The sequence below is a fragment of the Scyliorhinus torazame genome, chromosome 11, assembly GCF_047496885.1.
Source record: "Scyliorhinus torazame isolate Kashiwa2021f chromosome 11, sScyTor2.1, whole genome shotgun sequence".
Taxonomy (NCBI): Eukaryota; Metazoa; Chordata; class Chondrichthyes; order Carcharhiniformes; family Scyliorhinidae; genus Scyliorhinus; species Scyliorhinus torazame.
The window spans coordinates 181,150,900-181,169,008 of NC_092717.1; the positions used below are offsets into that span (position 1 = coordinate 181,150,900).

General features: G+C 46.1%; 4 non-coding genes across 4 annotated transcripts; all 4 read right to left on the reverse strand.

Annotated features, from left to right (window-relative positions):
- Positions 1-1,611: 1,611 nt before the first annotated feature.
- trnam-cau (transfer RNA methionine (anticodon CAU)) lies at positions 1,612-1,684 on the reverse strand. The gene has a single exon. It is a non-coding gene; the product is annotated as a tRNA-Met (tRNA).
- A 7,771-nt stretch (positions 1,685-9,455) lies between these two features.
- trnam-cau (transfer RNA methionine (anticodon CAU)) lies at positions 9,456-9,528 on the reverse strand. The gene has a single exon. It is a non-coding gene; the product is annotated as a tRNA-Met (tRNA).
- A 5,810-nt stretch (positions 9,529-15,338) lies between these two features.
- trnam-cau (transfer RNA methionine (anticodon CAU)) lies at positions 15,339-15,411 on the reverse strand. Its single transcript has one exon. It is a non-coding gene; the product is annotated as a tRNA-Met (tRNA).
- Positions 15,412-17,299: 1,888 nt separating this feature from the next.
- On the reverse strand, positions 17,300-17,372 carry trnam-cau (transfer RNA methionine (anticodon CAU)). Its single transcript has one exon. It is a non-coding gene; the product is annotated as a tRNA-Met (tRNA).
- Positions 17,373-18,109: the final 737 nt, after the last annotated feature.

Below are 18,109 nucleotides of genomic sequence, written 5' to 3' on the forward strand. Positions count from 1 at the left end.
AATGCATTTTCCTCATGCTGCTGCACAGAGAAGACCAATCATTTGGAGGGCTGCTGCAAGCAAGTTGCCTTCCTTTCTGCCAACAGCAGAGATGGCAACGTGACATCAGAGGTTGAAAATCGTTTGAACACAATGCTGCCCTGCCTGAAGATTATCCTCAGGAACTTCAAATGATGGGATTGATGTGCTGCCTAGTGCGATAAGGAGGCATGCACTGAATTGCTCTGCAGACAGCATGACCAGTTTTGACATCCTTACAGTCTGCATCCTGCCAAAGTGAAAAATCTTCAGAAAACATTGAGGCAGCTTAGAGAAAAATACATCAGCTTGCGATGCAGACTCAGACACGTTATCCCTTAGAACACAGGCGCAACCTGCAAGGAGAAGCTGGCGATTCACAGTGTGCCCACACCTTTGTCATTAAGATGAAGGTGAAGCCCACAAGGGCTAAAAGGGATACGCTAAACAATCCCCGTCACAAAGCAATGCATGCTGAAACAATTGAGGGAGAGAGGGAGGAAGACATTAATTGAGATAGTGTCAGAAACATTGTGCATTTAAAAGGAGGCACAACCTACTGGCTGCTCAAAGTGTACCCACAGCTTTGGCTTTAAAATGCAGATAATGGCCTCAAGGGCTAAAAGGTGAACGGTCAACATTGAACAAACACTGTGGATTTTGAGGCTTTGCCTCAATGGCTCAGTTGGTACAGCAGAAGACCCGAGGCGTTAATACACCAAAGTCAATGCTAGGTCGCTTCTTGAATGGCGAATACAATTTATGGGTGCACTTTGAGAAGTAAGTGTGTGATAAACAATGCTTTGGTAGAAACTGTATTGCCAAATGAATAGCTGAATTATAGCTTAACATGTTGTTGTCAAGGCAGAGGAAACATCTTTTCCTGGAGGAAGGCAGTCGACAACACGGTGGTGATGCTGCTGCAATTCCATCTGCGTGCCAGCAGGAGTTCCTTTGAGCAGCAACGCATCCAAAAAGTAGGCACTCACCTGCAAGCAAAGGAAGATTTCTGTCACTGAGGCAGGGGTGTCGACTGCTCCCTTCCACTTGTGCTGACTGCAAATTTCCCTCCCAGTTTTTCTAATACGAATCTTCAGGCCCCTCACTGATCATTACCCGGCCACTGTGGTTTTCCATTCCGCTGGTGGTACAAGCTGCAGTTGCTTGGTCACGTTGAGTCGATTCGAAAAATCGCTGTGTTGAGGTAGCAGGCATAGCCAAAGCAGAATTGCTCTGCCGTTTTTCGAGTATCTTGGAGACAGAGACTGAAGTGATCCTGGGCAGCCAGAAACATGAAAACACAGCCAAGTTGGGGGAATTGTTGCAAATGTTAGAGAGCTGGATTAGCATGGTGGAGCCAGATAGATGGCCACATTCTTCACATTGATTTTCCCTTTGGGCAAAGCATCAGGCTCCCCGGTCGTTTCATTGCAAGCAGTGGTGAGGCACTTTCAGATGTTTTTCATTTGCCACAACACAGTGATGCCGAATGATTTGCAGAGCTGCTGCAAGCAGGTTGTCTGCATTTCTCTCAGCGGCGGAGATGGGAATATGAAATAAGTGGAAAACGCGAAGGATTTTTAAATAAAAATCTGCCCTCTCTGAGGATTGAACTCAGGACCTTCAGATTATGAAACTGACACGCTGCCTTCTGCGCTAAGAAGGCTTCCGTTTGTTGGTGTTTGTTATAACATATACTTTGTTGAGGCATCAGGGAGCCCCTATGCACAATTCTACTGCTGTTACAATATCATTTTTCAGAAAGTGAGGACAATTGGCACACATTTGGTACCGACCAGGGGGAATTAGCTCAAGTGGCAGAGCGCTAGCTTTGCATGTGAGAGGTAGTGGGATCAATGCCCACATTCTCCACTAGATTTTACACAATAGACAAAACGTCACGACCATCAGTTGTTTCATTCAAACCACAGTTCACACATTTCAATGCATTTTCCTCATGCTGCTGCACAGAGAAGACCAATCAATTGGAGGGCTGCTGCAAGCAAGTTGCCTTCCTTTCTGCCAACAGCAGAGATGGCAACGTGACATCAGAGGTTGGAAATCGTTTGAACACAATGCTGCCCTGCCTGAAGATTATCCTCAGGAACTTCAAATGATGGGATTGATGTGCTGCCTACTGCGATAAGGAGGTATGCACTGAATTGCTCTGCAGACAGCATGACCAGTTTTGACATCCTTACAGTCTGCATCCTGCCAAAGTGAAAAATCTTCAGAAAACATTGAGGCAGCTTAGAGAAAAATACATCAGCTTGCGATGCAGACTCAGACACGTTATCCTTTAGAACACAGGCGCAACCTGCAAGGAGAAGCTGGCGATTCACAGTGTGCCCACACCTTTGTCATTAAGATGAAGGTGAAGCCCACAAGGGCTAAAAGGGATACGCTAAACAATCCCCGTCACAAAGCAATGCATGCTGAAACAATTGAGGGAGAGAGGGAGGAAGACATTAATTGAGATAGTGTCAGAAACATTGTGCATTTAAAAGGAGGCCCAACCTACTGGCTGCTCAAAGTGTACCCACAGCTTTGGCTTTAAAATGCAGATAATGGCCTCAAGGGCTAAAAGGTGAACGGTCAACATTGAACAAACACTGTGGATTTTGAGGCTTTGCCTCAATGGCTCAGTTGGCACAGCAGAAGACCCGAGGCGTTAATACACCAAAGTCAACGCTAGCTTGCTGCTTGAATAGCGAATACAATTTATGGGTGCACTTTGAGAAGTAAGTGTGTGATAAACAATGCTTTGGTAGAAACTGTATTGCCAAATGAATAGCTGAATTATAGCTTAACATGTTGTTGTCAAGGCAGAGGAAACATCTTTTCCTGGAGGAAGGCAGTCGACAACACGGTGGTGATGCTGCTGCAATTCCATCTGCGTGCCAGCAGGAGTTCCGTTGAGCAGCAGTGCATCCAAAAAGGAGGCACTCACCTGCAAGCAAAGGAAGATTTCTATCACTGAGGCAGGGGTGTCGACTGCTCCCTTCCACTTGTGCTGACTGCAAATTTCCCTCCCAGTTTTTCTAATACGCACCTTCAGGCCCCTCACTGATCATTACCCGGCCACTGTGGTTTTCCATTCTGCTGGTGGTACAAGCTGCAGTTGCTTGGTCACGTTGAGTCGATTCGAAAAATCGCTGTGTTGAGGTAGCAGGCATAGCCAAAGCAGAATTGCTCTGCCGTTTTTCAAGTATCTTGGAGACAGAGACTGAAGTGATCCTGGGCAGCCAGAAACATGAAAACACAGCCAAGTTGGGGGAATTGTTGCAAATGTTAGAGAGCTGGATTAGCATGGTGGAGTCAGATAGATGGCCACATTCTTCACATTAATTTTCCCTTTGGGCAAAGCATCAGGCTCCCCGGTCGTTTCATTGCAAGCAGTGGTGAGGCACTTTCAGATGTTTTTCATCTGCCACAACACAGTGATGCCGAATGATTTGCAGAGCTGCTGCAAGCAGGTTGTCTGCATTTCTATCAGCGGCGGAGATGGGAATATGAAATAAGTGGAAAAGGCGAAGGATTTTTAAATAAGAATCTGCCCTCTCTGAGGATTGAACTCATGACCTTTAGATTATGAGACTGACACGCCACCTACTGCGCTAAGAAGGCTTCTGTTTGTTGTCGTTTGTTATAACATATACTTTGTTGAGGCATCAGGGAGCCCCCATGCACAATTCTACTGCTGTTACAACATCATTTTGCAGAAAGTGAGGACAATTGGCACACATTTGGTGCCGACCAGGGGGAATTAGCTCAAGTGGCAGAGCGCTAGCTTTGCATGTGAGAGGTATTGGGATCAATGCCCACATTCTCCACTAGATTTTACACAAGAGACAAAACGTCACGACCATCAGTTGTTTCATTCAAACCACAGTTCACACATTTAAATGCATTTTCCTCATGCTGCTGCACAGAGAAGACCAATCATTTGGAGGGCTGCTGCAAGCAAGTTGCCTTCCTTTCTGCCAACAGCAGAGATGGCAACGTGACATCAGAGGTTGAAAATCGTTTGAACACAATGCTGCCCTGCCTGAAGATTATCCTCAGGAACTTCAAATGATGGGATTGATGTGCTGCCTAGTGCGATAAGGAGGCATGCACTGAATTGCTCTGCAGACAGCATGACCAGTTTTGACATCCTTACAGTCTGCATCCTGCCAAAGTGAAAAATCTTCAGAAAACATTGAGGCAGCTTTGAGAAAAATACATCAGCTTGCGATGCAGACTCTGACACGTTATCCCTTAGAACACAGGCGCAACCTGCAAGGAGAAGCTGGCCATTCACAGTGTGCGCACACCTTTGTCATTAAGATGAAGGTGAACCCCACAAGGGCTAAAAGGGATACGCTAAACAATCCCCGTCACAAAGCAATGCATGCTGAAACAATTGAGGGAGAGAGGGAGGAAGACATTAATTGAGATAGTGTCAGAAACATTGTGCATTTAAAAGGAGGCACAACCTACTGGCTGCTCAAAGTGTACCCACAGCTTTGGCTTTAAAATGCAGATAATGGCCTCAAGGGCTAAAAGGTGAACGGTCAACATTGAACAAACACTGTGGATTTTGAGGCTTTGCCTCAATGGCTCAGTTGGTACAGCAGAAGACCCGAGGCGTTAATACACCAAAGTCAACGCTAGGTCGCTTCTTGAATGGCGAATACAATTTATGGGTGCACTTTTAGAAGTAAGTGTGTGATAAACAATGCTTTGGTAGAAACTGTATTGCCAAATGAATAGCTGAATTATAGCTTAACATGTTGTTGTCAAGGCAGAGGAAACATCTTTTCCTGGAGGAAGGCAGTCGACAACACGGTGGTGATGCTGCTGCAATTCCATCTGCGTGCCAGCAGGAGTTCCTTTGAGCAGCAACGCATCCAAAAAGTAGGCACTCACCTGCAAGCAAAGGAAGATTTCTATCACTGAGGCAGGGGTGTCGACTGCTCCCTTCCACTTGTGCTGACTGCAAATTTCCCTCCCAGTTTTTCTAATACGAATCTTCAGGTCCCTCACTGATCATTACCCGGCCACTGTGGTTTTCCATTCCGCTGGTGGTACAAGCTGCAGTTGCTTGGTCACGTTGAGTCGATTCGAAAAATCGCTGTGTTGAGGTAGCAGGCATAGCCAAAGCAGAATTGCTCTGCCGTTTTTCGAGTATCTTGGAGACAGAGACTGAAGTGATCCTGGGCAGCCAGAAACATGAAAACACAGCCAAGTTGGGGGAATTGTTGCAAATGTTAGAGAGCTGGATTAGCATGGTGGAGCCAGATAGATGGCCACATTCTTCACATTGATTTTCCCTTTGGGCAAAGCATCAGGCTCCCCGGTCGTTTCATTGCAAGCAGTGGTGAGGCACTTTCAGATGTTTTTCATTTGCCACAACACAGTGATGCCGAATGATTTGCAGAGCTGCTGCAAGCAGGTTGTCTGCATTTCGATCAGCGGCGGAGATGGGAATATGAAATAAGTGGAAAACGCGAAGGATTTTTTAATAAAAATCTGCCCTTTCTGAGGATTGAACTCACGACCTTCACATTACGAGACTGACACGCTGCCTTCTGCGCTAAGAAGGCTTCCGTTTGTTGGCGTTTGTTATAACATATACTTTGTTGAGGCATCAGGGAGCCCCTCTGCACAATTCTACTGCTGTTACAACATCATTTTGCAGAAAGTGAGGACAATTGGCACACGTTTGGTGCCCACCAGGGGGAATTAGCTCAAGTGGCAGAGCGAACGCTTTGCATGTGGGAGGTAGTGGGATCAATGCCCACATTCTCCACTAGATTTTACACAAGAGACAAAACGTCACGACCATCAGTTGTTTCATTCAAACCACAGTTCACACATTTAAATGCGTTTTCCTCATGCTGCTGCACAGAGAAGACCAATCATTTGGAGGACTGCTGCAAGCAACTTGCCTTCCTTTCTGCCAACAGCAGAGATGGCAACGTGACATCAGAGGTTGGAAATCGTTTGAACACAATGCTGCCCTTCCTGAAGATTATCCTCAGGAACTTCAAATGATGGGATTTATGTGCTGCCTACTGCGATAAGGAGGCATGCACTGAATTGCTCTGCAGACAGCATGACCAGTTTTGCCATCCTTACAGTCTGCATCCTGCCAAAGTGAAAAATCTTCAGAAAACATTGAGGCAGCTTAGAGAAAAATACATCAGCTTGCGATGCAGACTCAGACACGTTATCCCTTAGAACACAGGCGCAACCTGCAAGGAGAAGCTGGCGATTCACAGTGTGGCCACACCTTTGTCATTAAGATGAAGGTGAAGCCCACAAGGGCTAAAAGGGATACGCTAAACAATCCCCGTCACAAAGCAATGCATGCTGAAACAATTGAGGGAGAGAGGGAGGAAGACATTAATTGAGATAGTGTCTGAAACATTGTGCATTTAAAAGGAGGCCCAACCTACTGGCTGCTCAAAGTGTACCCACAGCTTTGGCTTTAAAATGCAGATAATGGCCTCAAGGGCTAAAAGGTGAACGGTCAACATTGAACAAACACTGTGGATTTTGAGGCTTTGCCTCAATGGCTCAGTTGGTACAGCAGAAGATCCGAGGCGTTAATACACCAAAGTCAACGCTAGCTTGCTGCTTGAATAGCGAATACAATTTATGGGTGCACTTTGAGAAGTAAGTGTGTGATAAACTATGCTTTGGTAGAACCTGTATTGCCAAATGAATAGCTGAATTATAGCTTAACATGTTGTTGTCAAGGCAGAGGAAACATCTGTTCCTGGAGGAAGGCAGTCGACAACACGGTGGTGATGCTGCTGCAATTCCATCTGCGTGCCAGCAGGAGTTCCTTTGAGCAGCAGTGCATCCAAAAAGTAGGCACTCACCTGCAAGCAAAGGAAGATTTCTATCACTGAGGCAGGGGTGTCGACTGCTCCCTTCCACTTGTGCTGACTGCAAATTTCCCTCCCAGTTTTTCTAATACGCACCTTCAGGCCCCTCACTAATCATTACCCGGCCACTGTGGTTTTCCATTCTGCTGGTGGTACAAGCTGCAGTTGCTTGGTCACGTTGAGTCGATTCGAAAAATCGCTGTGTTGAGGTAGCAGGCATAGCCAAAGCAGAATTGCTCTGCCGTTTTTCGAGTATCTTGGAGACAGAGACTGAAGTGATCCTGGGCATCCAGAAACATGAAAACACAGCCAAGCTGGGGGAATTGTTGCAAATGTTAGAGAGCTGGATTAGCATGGTGGAGTCAGATAGATGGCCACATTCTTCACATTAATTTTCCCTTTGGGCAAAGCATCAGGCTCACCGGTCGTTTCATTGCAAGCAGTGGTGAGGCACTTTCAGATGTTTTTCATCTGCCACAACACAGTGATGCCGAATGATTTGCAGAGCTGCTGCAAGCAGGTTGTCTGCATTTCTCTCAGCGGCGGAGATGGGAATATGAAATAAGTGGAAAACGCGAAGGATTTTTAAATAAAAATCTGCCCTCTCTGAGGATTGAATTCCCAACCTTTAGATTATGAGACTGACACGCCACCTACTGCGCTAAGAAGGCTTCTGTTTGTTGTTGTTTGTTATAACATATACTTTGTTGAGGCATCAGGGAGCCCCCATGCACAATTCTACTGCTGTTACAACATCATTTTGCAGAAAGTGAGGACAATTGGCACACATTGGGTGCCGACCAGGGGGAATTAGCTCAAGTGGCAGAGCGCTAGCTTTGCATGTGAGAGGTATTGGGATCAATGCTCACATTCTCCACTTGATTTTACACAAGAGACAAAACGTCACGACCATCAGTTGTTTCATTCAAATCACAGTTCACACATTTAAATGCATTTTCCTCATGCTGCTGCACAGAGAAGACCAATCATTTGGAGGGCTGCTGCAAGCAAGTTGCCTTCCTTTCTGCCAACAGCAGAGATGGCAACGTGACATCAGAGGTTGAAAATCGTTTGAACACAATGCTGCCCTGCCTGAAGATTATCCTCAGGAACTTCAAATGATGGGATTGATGTGCTGCCTAGTGCGATAAGGAGGCATGCACTGAATTGCTCTGCAGACAGCATGACCAGTTTTGACATCCTTACAGTCTGCATCCTGCCAAAGTGAAAAATCTTCAGAAAACATTGAGGCAGCTTAGAGAAAAATACATCAGCTTGCGATGCAGACTCAGACACGTTATCCCTTAGAACACAGGCGCAACCTGCAAGGAGAAGCTGGCGATTCACAGTGTGCCCACACCTTTGTCATTAAGATGAAGGTGAAGCCCACAAGGGCTAAAAGGGATACGCTAAACAATCCCCGTCACAAAGCAATGCATGCTGAAACAATTGAGGGAGAGAGGGAGGAAGACATTAATTGAGATAGTGTCAGAAACATTGTGCATTTAAAAGGAGGCACAACCTACTGGCTGCTCAAAGTGTACCCACAGCTTTGGCTTTAAAATGCAGATAATGGCCTCAAGGGCTAAAAGGTGAACGGTCAACATTGAACAAACACTGTGGATTTTGAGGCTTTGCCTCAATGGCTCAGTTGGTACAGCAGAAGACCCGAGGCGTTAATACACCAAAGTCAATGCTAGGTCGCTTCTTGAATGGCGAATACAATTTATGGGTGCACTTTGAGAAGTAAGTGTGTGATAAACAATGCTTTGGTAGAAACTGTATTGCCAAATGAATAGCTGAATTATAGCTTAACATGTTGTTGTCAAGGCAGAGGAAACATCTTTTCCTGGAGGAAGGCAGTCGACAACACGGTGGTGATGCTGCTGCAATTCCATCTGCGTGCCAGCAGGAGTTCCTTTGAGCAGCAACGCATCCAAAAAGTAGGCACTCACCTGCAAGCAAAGGAAGATTTCTGTCACTGAGGCAGGGGTGTCGACTGCTCCCTTCCACTTGTGCTGACTGCAAATTTCCCTCCCAGTTTTTCTAATACGAATCTTCAGGCCCCTCACTGATCATTACCCGGCCACTGTGGTTTTCCATTCCGCTGGTGGTACAAGCTGCAGTTGCTTGGTCACGTTGAGTCGATTCGAAAAATCGCTGTGTTGAGGTAGCAGGCATAGCCAAAGCAGAATTGCTCTGCCGTTTTTCGAGTATCTTGGAGACAGAGACTGAAGTGATCCTGGGCAGCCAGAAACATGAAAACACAGCCAAGTTGGGGGAATTGTTGCAAATGTTAGAGAGCTGGATTAGCATGGTGGAGCCAGATAGATGGCCACATTCTTCACATTGATTTTCCCTTTGGGCAAAGCATCAGGCTCCCCGGTCGTTTCATTGCAAGCAGTGGTGAGGCACTTTCAGATGTTTTTCATTTGCCACAACACAGTGATGCCGAATGATTTGCAGAGCTGCTGCAAGCAGGTTGTCTGCATTTCTCTCAGCGGCGGAGATGGGAATATGAAATAAGTGGAAAACGCGAAGGATTTTTAAATAAAAATCTGCCCTCTCTGAGGATTGAACTCAGGACCTTCAGATTATGAAACTGACACGCTGCCTTCTGCGCTAAGAAGGCTTCCGTTCGTTGGTGTTTGTTATAACATATACTTTGTTGAGGCATCAGGGAGCCCCCATGCACAATTCTACTGCTGTTACAACATCATTTTGCAGAAAGTGAGGACAATTGGCACACATTTGGTGCCGACCAGGGGAAATTAGCTCAAGTGGCAGAGCGCTAGCTTTGCATGTGAGAGGTATTGGGATCAATGCCCACATTCTCCACTAGATTTTACACAAGAGACAAAACGTCACGACCATCAGTTGTTTCATTCAAACCACAGTTCACACATTTAAATGCATTTTCCTCATGCTGCTGCACAGAGAAGACCAATCATTTGGAGGGCTGCTGCAAGCAAGTTGCCTTCCTTTCTGCCAACAGCAGAGATGGCAACGTGACATCAGAGGTTGAAAATCGTTTGAACACAATGCTGCCCTGCCTGAAGATTATCCTCAGGAACTTCAAATGATGGGATTGATGTGCTGCCTAGTGCGATAAGGAGGCATGCACTGAATTGCTCTGCAGACAGCATGACCAGTTTTGACATCCTTACAGTCTGCATCCTGCCAAAGTGAAAAATCTTCAGAAAACATTGAGGCAGCTTAGAGAAAAATACATCAGCTTGCGATGCAGACTCTGACACGTTATCCCTTAGAACACAGGCGCAACCTGCAAGGAGAAGCTGGCCATTCACAGTGTGCGCACACCTTTGTCATTAAGATGAAGGTGAACCCCACAAGGGCTAAAAGGGATACGCTAAACAATCCCCGTCACAAAGCAATGCATGCTGAAACAATTGAGGGAGAGAGGGAGGAAGACATTAATTGAGATAGTGTCAGAAACATTGTGCATTTAAAAGGAGGCACAACCTACTGGCTGCTCAAAGTGTACCCACAGCTTTGGCTTTAAAATGCAGATAATGGCCTCAAGGGCTAAAAGGTGAACGGTCAACATTGAACAAACACTGTGGATTTTGAGGCTTTGCCTCAATGGCTCAGTTGGTACAGCAGAAGACCCGAGGCGTTAATACACCAAAGTCAACGCTAGGTCGCTTCTTGAATGGCGAATACAATTTATGGGTGCACTTTTAGAAGTAAGTGTGTGATAAACAATGCTTTGGTAGAAACTGTATTGCCAAATGAATAGCTGAATTATAGCTTAACATGTTGTTGTCAAGGCAGAGGAAACATCTTTTCCTGGAGGAAGGCAGTCGACAACACGGTGGTGATGCTGCTGCAATTCCATCTGCGTGCCAGCAGGAGTTCCTTTGAGCAGCAACGCATCCAAAAAGTAGGCACTCACCTGCAAGCAAAGGAAGATTTCTATCACTGAGGCAGGGGTGTCGACTGCTCCCTTCCACTTGTGCTGACTGCAAATTTCCCTCCCAGTTTTTCTAATACGAATCTTCAGGTCCCTCACTGATCATTACCCGGCCACTGTGGTTTTCCATTCCGCTGGTGGTACAAGCTGCAGTTGCTTGGTCACGTTGAGTCGATTCGAAAAATCGCTGTGTTGAGGTAGCAGGCATAGCCAAAGCAGAATTGCTCTGCCGTTTTTCGAGTATCTTGGAGACAGAGACTGAAGTGATCCTGGGCAGCCAGAAACATGAAAACACAGCCAAGTTGGGGGAATTGTTGCAAATGTTAGAGAGCTGGATTAGCATGGTGGAGCCAGATAGATGGCCACATTCTTCACATTGATTTTCCCTTTGGGCAAAGCATCAGGCTCCCCGGTCGTTTCATTGCAAGCAGTGGTGAGGCACTTTCAGATGTTTTTCATTTGCCACAACACAGTGATGCCGAATGATTTGCAGAGCTGCTGCAAGCAGGTTGTCTGCATTTCGATCAGCGGCGGAGATGGGAATATGAAATAAGTGGAAAACGCGAAGGATTTTTTAATAAAAATCTGCCCTTTCTGAGGATTGAACTCACGACCTTCACATTACGAGACTGACACGCTGCCTTCTGCGCTAAGAAGGCTTCCGTTTGTTGGCGTTTGTTATAACATATACTTTGTTGAGGCATCAGGGAGCCCCTCTGCACAATTCTACTGCTGTTACAACATCATTTTGCAGAAAGTGAGGACAATTGGCACACGTTTGGTGCCCACCAGGGGGAATTAGCTCAAGTGGCAGAGCGAACGCTTTGCATGTGGGAGGTAGTGGGATCAATGCCCACATTCTCCACTAGATTTTACACAAGAGACAAAACGTCACGACCATCAGTTGTTTCATTCAAACCACAGTTCACACATTTAAATGCGTTTTCCTCATGCTGCTGCACAGAGAAGACCAATCATTTGGAGGACTGCTGCAAGCAACTTGCCTTCCTTTCTGCCAACAGCAGAGATGGCAACGTGACATCAGAGGTTGGAAATCGTTTGAACACAATGCTGCCCTTCCTGAAGATTATCCTCAGGAACTTCAAATGATGGGATTTATGTGCTGCCTACTGCGATAAGGAGGCATGCACTGAATTGCTCTGCAGACAGCATGACCAGTTTTGCCATCCTTACAGTCTGCATCCTGCCAAAGTGAAAAATCTTCAGAAAACATTGAGGCAGCTTAGAGAAAAATACATCAGCTTGCGATGCAGACTCAGACACGTTATCCCTTAGAACACAGGCGCAACCTGCAAGGAGAAGCTGGCGATTCACAGTGTGGCCACACCTTTGTCATTAAGATGAAGGTGAAGCCCACAAGGGCTAAAAGGGATACGCTAAACAATCCCCGTCACAAAGCAATGCATGCTGAAACAATTGAGGGAGAGAGGGAGGAAGACATTAATTGAGATAGTGTCTGAAACATTGTGCATTTAAAAGGAGGCCCAACCTACTGGCTGCTCAAAGTGTACCCACAGCTTTGGCTTTAAAATGCAGATAATGGCCTCAAGGGCTAAAAGGTGAACGGTCAACATTGAACAAACACTGTGGATTTTGAGGCTTTGCCTCAATGGCTCAGTTGGTACAGCAGAAGATCCGAGGCGTTAATACACCAAAGTCAACGCTAGCTTGCTGCTTGAATAGCGAATACAATTTATGGGTGCACTTTGAGAAGTAAGTGTGTGATAAACTATGCTTTGGTAGAACCTGTATTGCCAAATGAATAGCTGAATTATAGCTTAACATGTTGTTGTCAAGGCAGAGGAAACATCTGTTCCTGGAGGAAGGCAGTCGACAACACGGTGGTGATGCTGCTGCAATTCCATCTGCGTGCCAGCAGGAGTTCCTTTGAGCAGCAGTGCATCCAAAAAGTAGGCACTCACCTGCAAGCAAAGGAAGATTTCTATCACTGAGGCAGGGGTGTCGACTGCTCCCTTCCACTTGTGCTGACTGCAAATTTCCCTCCCAGTTTTTCTAATACGCACCTTCAGGCCCCTCACTAATCATTACCCGGCCACTGTGGTTTTCCATTCTGCTGGTGGTACAAGCTGCAGTTGCTTGGTCACGTTGAGTCGATTCGAAAAATCGCTGTGTTGAGGTAGCAGGCATAGCCAAAGCAGAATTGCTCTGCCGTTTTTCGAGTATCTTGGAGACAGAGACTGAAGTGATCCTGGGCATCCAGAAACATGAAAACACAGCCAAGCTGGGGGAATTGTTGCAAATGTTAGAGAGCTGGATTAGCATGGTGGAGTCAGATAGATGGCCACATTCTTCACATTAATTTTCCCTTTGGGCAAAGCATCAGGCTCACCGGTCGTTTCATTGCAAGCAGTGGTGAGGCACTTTCAGATGTTTTTCATCTGCCACAACACAGTGATGCCGAATGATTTGCAGAGCTGCTGCAAGCAGGTTGTCTGCATTTCTCTCAGCGGCGGAGATGGGAATATGAAATAAGTGGAAAACGCGAAGGATTTTTAAATAAAAATCTGCCCTCTCTGAGGATTGAATTCCCAACCTTTAGATTATGAGACTGACACGCCACCTACTGCGCTAAGAAGGCTTCTGTTTGTTGTTGTTTGTTATAACATATACTTTGTTGAGGCATCAGGGAGCCCCCATGCACAATTCTACTGCTGTTACAACATCATTTTGCAGAAAGTGAGGACAATTGGCACACATTGGGTGCCGACCAGGGGGAATTAGCTCAAGTGGCAGAGCGCTAGCTTTGCATGTGAGAGGTATTGGGATCAATGCTCACATTCTCCACTTGATTTTACACAAGAGACAAAACGTCACGACCATCAGTTGTTTCATTCAAATCACAGTTCACACATTTAAATGCATTTTCCTCATGCTGCTGCACAGAGAAGACCAATCATTTGGAGGGCTGCTGCAAGCAAGTTGCCTTCCTTTCTGCCAACAGCAGAGATGGCAACGTGACATCAGAGGTTGAAAATCGTTTGAACACAATGCTGCCCTGCCTGAAGATTATCCTCAGGAACTTCAAATGATGGGATTGATGTGCTGCCTAGTGCGATAAGGAGGCATGCACTGAATTGCTCTGCAGACAGCATGACCAGTTTTGACATCCTTACAGTCTGCATCCTGCCAAAGTGAAAAATCTTCAGAAAACATTGAGGCAGCTTAGAGAAAAATACATCAGCTTGCGATGCAGACTCAGACACGTTATCCCTTAGAACACAGGCGCAACCTGCAAGGAGAAGCTGGCGATTCACAGTGTGCCCACACCTTTGTCATTAAGATGAAGGTGAAGCCCACAAGGGCTAAAAGGGATACGCTAAACAATCCCCGTCACAAAGCAATGCATGCTGAAACAATTGAGGGAGAGAGGGAGGAAGACATTAATTGAGATAGTGTCAGAAACATTGTGCATTTAAAAGGAGGCACAACCTACTGGCTGCTCAAAGTGTACCCACAGCTTTGGCTTTAAAATGCAGATAATGGCCTCAAGGGCTAAAAGGTGAACGGTCAACATTGAACAAACACTGTGGATTTTGAGGCTTTGCCTCAATGGCTCAGTTGGTACAGCAGAAGACCCGAGGCGTTAATACACCAAAGTCAATGCTAGGTCGCTTCTTGAATGGCGAATACAATTTATGGGTGCACTTTGAGAAGTAAGTGTGTGATAAACAATGCTTTGGTAGAAACTGTATTGCCAAATGAATAGCTGAATTATAGCTTAACATGTTGTTGTCAAGGCAGAGGAAACATCTTTTCCTGGAGGAAGGCAGTCGACAACACGGTGGTGATGCTGCTGCAATTCCATCTGCGTGCCAGCAGGAGTTCCTTTGAGCAGCAACGCATCCAAAAAGTAGGCACTCACCTGCAAGCAAAGGAAGATTTCTGTCACTGAGGCAGGGGTGTCGACTGCTCCCTTCCACTTGTGCTGACTGCAAATTTCCCTCCCAGTTTTTCTAATACGAATCTTCAGGCCCCTCACTGATCATTACCCGGCCACTGTGGTTTTCCATTCCGCTGGTGGTACAAGCTGCAGTTGCTTGGTCACGTTGAGTCGATTCGAAAAATCGCTGTGTTGAGGTAGCAGGCATAGCCAAAGCAGAATTGCTCTGCCGTTTTTCGAGTATCTTGGAGACAGAGACTGAAGTGATCCTGGGCAGCCAGAAACATGAAAACACAGCCAAGTTGGGGGAATTGTTGCAAATGTTAGAGAGCTGGATTAGCATGGTGGAGCCAGATAGATGGCCACATTCTTCACATTGATTTTCCCTTTGGGCAAAGCATCAGGCTCCCCGGTCGTTTCATTGCAAGCAGTGGTGAGGCACTTTCAGATGTTTTTCATTTGCCACAACACAGTGATGCCGAATGATTTGCAGAGCTGCTGCAAGCAGGTTGTCTGCATTTCTCTCAGCGGCGGAGATGGGAATATGAAATAAGTGGAAAACGCGAAGGATTTTTAAATAAAAATCTGCCCTCTCTGAGGATTGAACTCAGGACCTTCAGATTATGAAACTGACACGCTGCCTTCTGCGCTAAGAAGGCTTCCGTTCGTTGGTGTTTGTTATAACATATACTTTGTTGAGGCATCAGGGAGCCCCCATGCACAATTCTACTGCTGTTACAACATCATTTTGCAGAAAGTGAGGACAATTGGCACACATTTGGTGCCGACCAGGGGAAATTAGCTCAAGTGGCAGAGCGCTAGCTTTGCATGTGAGAGGTATTGGGATCAATGCCCACATTCTCCACTAGATTTTACACAAGAGACAAAACGTCACGACCATCAGTTGTTTCATTCAAACCACAGTTCACACATTTAAATGCATTTTCCTCATGCTGCTGCACAGAGAAGACCAATCATTTGGAGGGCTGCTGCAAGCAAGTTGCCTTCCTTTCTGCCAACAGCAGAGATGGCAACGTGACATCAGAGGTTGAAAATCGTTTGAACACAATGCTGCCCTGCCTGAAGATTATCCTCAGGAACTTCAAATGATGGGATTGATGTGCTGCCTAGTGCGATAAGGAGGCATGCACTGAATTGCTCTGCAGACAGCATGACCAGTTTTGACATCCTTACAGTCTGCATCCTGCCAAAGTGAAAAATCTTCAGAAAACATTGAGGCAGCTTAGAGAAAAATACATCAGCTTGCGATGCAGACTCTGACACGTTATCCCTTAGAACACAGGCGCAACCTGCAAGGAGAAGCTGGCCATTCACAGTGTGCGCACACCTTTGTCATTAAGATGAAGGTGAACCCCACAAGGGCTAAAAGGGATACGCTAAACAATCCCCGTCACAAAGCAATGCATGCTGAAACAATTGAGGGAGAGAGGGAGGAAGACATTAATTGAGATAGTGTCAGAAACATTGTGCATTTAAAAGGAGGCACAACCTACTGGCTGCTCAAAGTGTACCCACAGCTTTGGCTTTAAAATGCAGATAATGGCCTCAAGGGCTAAAAGGTGAACGGTCAACATTGAACAAACACTGTGGATTTTGAGGCTTTGCCTCAATGGCTCAGTTGGTACAGCAGAAGACCCGAGGCGTTAATACACCAAAGTCAACGCTAGGTCGCTTCTTGAATGGCGAATACAATTTATGGGTGCACTTTTAGAAGTAAGTGTGTGATAAACAATGCTTTGGTAGAAACTGTATTGCCAAATGAATAGCTGAATTATAGCTTAACATGTTGTTGTCAAGGCAGAGGAAACATCTTTTCCTGGAGGAAGGCAGTCGACAACACGGTGGTGATGCTGCTGCAATTCCATCTGCGTGCCAGCAGGAGTTCCTTTGAGCAGCAACGCATCCAAAAAGTAGGCACTCACCTGCAAGCAAAGGAAGATTTCTATCACTGAGGCAGGGGTGTCGACTGCTCCCTTCCACTTGTGCTGACTGCAAATTTCCCTCCCAGTTTTTCTAATACGAATCTTCAGGTCCCTCACTGATCATTACCCGGCCACTGTGGTTTTCCATTCCGCTGGTGGTACAAGCTGCAGTTGCTTGGTCACGTTGAGTCGATTCGAAAAATCGCTGTGTTGAGGTAGCAGGCATAGCCAAAGCAGAATTGCTCTGCCGTTTTTCGAGTATCTTGGAGACAGAGACTGAAGTGATCCTGGGCAGCCAGAAACATGAAAACACAGCCAAGTTGGGGGAATTGTTGCAAATGTTAGAGAGCTGGATTAGCATGGTGGAGCCAGATAGATGGCCACATTCTTCACATTGATTTTCCCTTTGGGCAAAGCATCAGGCTCCCCGGTCGTTTCATTGCAAGCAGTGGTGAGGCACTTTCAGATGTTTTTCATTTGCCACAACACAGTGATGCCGAATGATTTGCAGAGCTGCTGCAAGCAGGTTGTCTGCATTTCTATCAGCGGCGGAGATGGGAATATGAAATAAGTGGAAAACGCGAAGGATTTGTTAATAAAATTCTGCCCTCTATGAGGATTGAACTCAGGACCTTCAGATTATGAGACTGACACGCTGCCTTCTGCGCTAAGAAGGCTTCTGTTTGTTGGTGTTTGTTATAACATATACTTTGTTGAGGCATCAGGGAGCCCCCATGCACAATTCTACTGCTGTTACAACATCATTTTGCAGAAAGTGAGGACAATTGGCACACATTGGGTGCCGACCAGGGGGAATTAGCTCAAGTGGCAGAGCGTTAGCTTTGCATGTGAGAGGTAGTGGGATCAATGCCCACGTTCTCCACTAGATTTTACACAAGAGACAAAACGTCACGACCATCAGTTGTTTCATTCAAACCACAGTTCACACATTTCAATGCATTTTCCTCATGCTGCTGCACAGAGAAGACCAATCATTTGGAGGGCTGCTGCAAGCAAGTTGTCTTCCTTTCTGCCAACAGCAGAGATGGCAACGTGACATCAGAGGTTGGAAATCGTTTGAACACAATGCTGCCCTCCCTGAAGATTATCCTCAGGAACTTCAAATGATGGGATTGATGTGCTGCCTACTGCGATAAGGAGGCATGCACTGAATTGCTCTGCAGACAGCATGACCATTTTTGCCATCCTTACAGTCTGCATCCTGCCAAAGTGAAAAATCTTCAGAAAACATTGAGGCAGCTTAGAGAAAAATACATCAGCTTGCGATGCAGACTCAGACACGTTATCCCTTAGAACACAGGCGCAACCTGCAAGGAGAAGCTGGCGATTCACAGTGTGCCCACACCTTTGTCATTAAGATGAAGGTGAAGCCCACAAGGGCTAAAAGGGATAC